The following is a 5,364-nucleotide window of genomic DNA, read 5'->3' on the forward strand; positions in this document are numbered from 1 at the left end:
ACATTGAACACCTTCAAGAGTAAATTGGATGCTTATCTTGCTGGGATCCTATGACCCCAGCTGACTTCCTGCCCTTTGGGCAGGGGGCTGAACTCGATGATCTCCCGAGGTCCCTTCCAGCCCTAATGTCTATGAAATCTATGAAATCTCTGCATTTATAGACACCTGCCCAGGAGCATTTACTCGTGAGTAGTTTACTCAGAAGTATACTGTTCCTGCATCAAATGCACATGTAAAAACACCCACAGTCACTTCAAATCAGGTTTCAATTATTGTATCCTCCAAATTTCTTATTTTTAAAAACAACTTAGTAGCTAGCAAATTAACCTCGGCAGTTAGCAAATTAACAGGTAAAAATCTGCATAAACTCCCTTTTTAGGTACGTTTAGGATTTTTCAGTTTCCTTTTAACAAAAGGAGCATAGGCCTAGAAGGGAAGATAACCATTCCAAACCATCACCCCCAGCTACAAGGAACACTATGTGAAACAACAAGCACCCCTGTAGCATGCTGTAGATAAAAGCCAGGGAGACAAGGGCACTGCCAATACCCTTCCACTACAATAACAGAGAAGCAGCTGGTTAACAAGTGCTCAGTCTAGGAAAGGAGCCATGCCCCACACTACAAAGGAAAGCAAAACCCCTTCCAGTCCTTACCAAAGTGACCTATGGGAAAATTCTTTCCTAACCCCAAATCTAGTGATCAGTATAACCTTTAGCAGAAGATCAAGATTTTCTATCCAGGAAGCTTGACACCTGGAAGATCTCCCCCTTGAAAGAAACTCTCTCTCAAGAATGAATGCTTGTATACAACCCTTCCAGTCTGGTCTGGAAAAATGCTCCACATGGTTCCCCTAGTCTGAGGCACGGGCAATGGAAATTGCCCCAGTACTCCAATCTCCAACAAGACTGAAAGGAGTGGAGCAGTCATTGCTTTTTCTGTGCTGTTTCCAGATCAGGCTCATGTCCAGCTGGGGAAGGTGCAATAAGCAGGGAATAGGGGAGCAGTTTCCAACACTTGAAATAAATGTCTGTTTGAGGTGCAAGGCTTTGACAGACATATTTTTGATTTCCTTCTCATCTACTCCAGATAGGACACAGGAAGCCCACAGGCCCACTTATGCCTATGCACATGAGAACAATAGCTAGGCTCTATGGACCATGTCCAGATGAATGCAGACATTTGGTTCCCCAGAGACAAGAAGCAGTAGCACACTTTGTGCTAATGCTATTTGTCCCCAGGGAGCACCTGTGCCACATGCACTCTGGTGCATGGCTGGTTACCCCAGGTGGGGTAGGGGAGGCTGGGGCCAGCAACTGTGGTAGGCCTAGCAGCCTTACCTGGGGTTCTGGGGGCCAGGGAAGCTGCAGCAGTGTTCCCCCTCATCTGAGAGCCTGGCCAGCAGCAGAGCACAGTTCCTGTGGCCAGCCAGGCTCCAGTTTTGGGCAGCAGAAACCGCCACATGTACACCATCCCACTTTTTCCACATGGATTTTTTTGACCCCAGGATCTTCCGGGGGCCCAAACTCAAGGACTCCCCAAGCCAAGCTTCATCATCCTCTCCCCTTCCAGCCCTGGTGTTCTCCCTGTGAATGCAACCCCACCTCCCCCATGGGGAAAGCCCCAGCAAGGCATTGGATTAATCAGATCAAGGGAGGAACACAACCCACTAGCTCATGCCAGGCAATCACTGGAATGGTAACTGCCATCTGAGCTTTGGAGTTTCAGCTCTTCCACCCACAACATGGAGGAGTCACAGGGAAGCTGGTCAACTCAGTGAAACCCTGGTCCTTCTGAGAAGTTCTCTAGTCACTTCCTGACCCTGTTGATGGACCAAGAGGCTTGCCCCATGTGTCAGGGATCCCACAGTGGGAGACTTGGACCCAAGGACCAGGGTTTGAGGGTGAGGGGGGGTCCTCTTCCCTTGGAAAGGTGCCAGGAACCTACAGCCCCAGATTTGCTAATACCCAATGCTTTGTAGCTATCTCTCCCTCACCTACCTCCCAGCCCTCTCAGGAAGACAGTGGGTCAGAGATGACCCAGCCATATAGCTTCTTCATCAGTGGTCACTAACCAGTCGATCTCAGTTGACTGGTCAATTGTGGAGCCTCTGACAGTCAATCTCAGTCTGGGAGTGCTAAGCACACTCATGCTCAGCACACCCAGACTGAGATCAACTGTCAGAGACTCCATGATCAAAGCTGTGGGACTTATGGCTGGCTGGAAAGCATCAGGACACACCCAGCTGCTGCCCAGCTAGGCTGGGTGAGTGGGATGATCCCTTTCCATGCCCTGCCACTGGGTGAGTAGGGTGAGAGCCCAGGTGGCTTGTCCAGGTGCATCAGGGGTAGGGGGGTGAGAGAGGTGGGAGGGGTGAGGTTCATGGATCAGATTCTGGGAGCAGATGCAGTCTTGAGGATCTTGCCTGTCTGCTGCTGCTGTACTGGTTGAGAGTTCCTGGAGCAGCTGTGGAGCCCTCTTGCTGGAACAGTGGGGGCAGTGGCAGGTGGGGAGAGGTTGTACCCCTGAACAGGGAAAAGGAGGGGGGGAATTCTTACCTTTAAAAAGTGACTTGGAATTCTTGAGGAAATTCTCAAAGGCCATTCCATCTAGGGATGTGGTTGTCATGGGTGACCTAAACTACCTTGACATCTGCTGGGAGGAGCAGTCAGTCAAATCCAACCGTACATGTAGGTTCTTAACCTGCATGCAGGACCTTCACTAATGAAGGAAGTCCCATTAGGGAGAATGCCTTACTGGATTTGCTGTTGGCTATGGGGAATGACCTGGTATGGGAGCTACAGATTCATGGTCACATTGGGGATAGTGATCACGAATCAATCAAATTCGCCGTACAGCATAGGATGGGTAAGACAACTAGTAGGGTGGAAGTGCTTGACTTTAGGAAGACTAACTTCAGTGTGTTTAGGAGTCTAGTCAATAATGCACTGCAGGATAAGGATATTGTTGAGGTGGGAGTCCAGGAAGGGTGGTTGTTCCTAAAGGAAGCAATCCTTTAGGCACATAGGGAGATGGTCTTATTACAAGGGAAAAGGGGGAAAGGAGCCAAAATATTTCCTGGGCTAGACAGGGAAATAGAGGGGAGCCTAAGGAAACAAAGAAGGCACATAGGTGGTGGAAGCAAGGGAAAGCCACCAAGGAGGAGTATACCTACTTGGGCCGCAATTTCAGGGAGGCAGTTAAAAAGGCCAAAGCAACTATGGAGCTGAGACTGGCAACACAAATTAAAGACAACAAAAAGTATTTTTTAGGTATATAGGGAGTAAAAGAAAGGCACAGGGCAGCATAGGGCAGCTGTGCCAGTTCTCCAGTGCCATGATCCACCAGGTCTTCCCTCAGTCCCCTCTTGCTGAGGGTGAACAGGTTCAGGTCCCTCAGTCTCTCTCCATAGGGCCTGTCCTGCTGCCTTTTCACCAAGAGGATGGCCTTCCTCTGAACCCTCTCCAGGTTGGCCACATCCCTTTTGAAGTGTGGTGCCCAGTACTCCATCTGTGGCCTGACCAAAGTCACATAGAGGGGAAGTATCAACTCTCTGGACCAGCTTGAGATATATCTTTGGATGCATGACAAGGTATGGCTGACCTTGCTGGCTGAAGTCTGGCATTGACAGCTCATGTTCATCTTGGAATCAATAATGACTCCAAGATCCTGTTCCACTTCTGCGCTTTCAAGAGGGGAACTCCCCAGCCAGTATGTATGCTCTGGATTCCTTCTCCCAAGGTGCAGCACCCTGCTTTTGTCTACATTGAACCCCATCCTATTCTCATCTGCCCACTTTTGTAGTCTGTTTAAATCTATTTGCAGCCTCTCTCTTCCTTCAAGTGTGTCCACCTTGCCCCATATCTTAGTGTCATCAGCAAACTTGGATAGCGTACTTTCTACCCTCTCGTCCAATTTGCTGATCAGTAGGGAAGAGCATCAGATGTGTGACAAATAAAACCAAGGAGGTGATACTTACCCTCTATGCGGCATTAGTCAGACTGCAGTTGGAGTACTTCATCCAGTTTTGGGTACTGTACTTTAAGAAGGATGTTGATAGACTCTACAAGGCCCAGAGGAGGGCCACTCTTATGGTTAGGGGCTTACAGGACAAGCCCTATGAAGAGAGACTGAGGGACCTGAACCTCTTCAGCTTCCACAAGAGAAGGCTAAGAGGTGATCTTGTGGCCATCTACAAATTATTTAGGGGAATGCAGCAAGGGATCAGAGATGCTCTGTTCACCAGGGTGCCTCTTGGGGTAACAAGGAACAATGATCACAAACTGATGTAGAATAGATTTAGGCTAGATATCAGGAAAAACTTCTTCACGGTAAGTGTGGCCAAATTTGGAATGGGCTTCAAAGAAACATGGTATTTTCTCTACTTTGGGGGGTCTTCAAGAGAAGGCTGGATAGGCATCTGACTGGGGTCATTTGAACCCAACACTCTTTCCTGCCTAGGCAGAGGATCAGACTCGATGATCTGTTGAGGTCCCTTCCAACTCTAGCATCTATGAATCTAAGTCCCCTATTGTGGCTCCCTTGGCAATATCTGACTGCTGGGGGTGGGGCAGGGTGGGGTGGGGGATAGGCGGCAGGGTGGAGCACTCCCCCTCCTAGTTTCTGTGTTAAGTGCTGAGTCTCTGGAATTCTCCACCCTCCATATACACTGGCTTCTGATCCTAATCACCCATCCATGTTAGTTCACCCTAACCCCCATCCTTACTTCCCCCCAAGGTTTGCTTATGTTCATCCATGAAAAGAAGAATCAATTTCTGACAGGGTCAAGTTTCAGTGGGTTTTAAACTGAGGCATATCTCTTCTTTGTGCCACATTCCCCCACACTCAAGTGCTTGCCTGTTGGGGTTAAGAAGGAAAATGTCCAGCCAGCCAGGGTTGTGGCTGACTTGACCATCTTACAGCACCAGAGGAACCTGGAGCAAGAAGTCCCTCACCTAGTTCTTGGCATGGGCACTCAGCAATTCAACTCCCCTGCTCCAAAGTTCTCCATCACTACTTATCTGGGGAGCACCCTTGGGTCCCACAGACCAGGAGGTAATCACCCAGGACTTGCCAGACTTGGACTCCCTGCAAGTTCAGCAGGCCAGGGCATGGACTCTCCAGCAGGGCAGGCTCTGACCACCTATTGTGGAGGACACAGGAGGTGGCAATGTAGCATATATTCCTTCATGTCATTTCACATTCTCAAAGCTTGTTGGTGTCAAGGAAAAATCTTAAGTGTGGTGCTGCCATCACAGGGAGTTGAAACTACAGACAGGCCCCCAGAATGTGCCCTCTGGGTGACCTGGAGGCTTGTCAATCACAGAGCATGAGGTAATCTGATCTAACGCACATGCTCAGTTCA

Source organism: Crocodylus porosus, unplaced genomic scaffold (assembly GCF_001723895.1).
Source record: "Crocodylus porosus isolate Cpor-Errol unplaced genomic scaffold, CroPor_comp1, whole genome shotgun sequence".
NCBI lineage: Eukaryota > Metazoa > Chordata > Crocodylia > Crocodylidae > Crocodylus > Crocodylus porosus.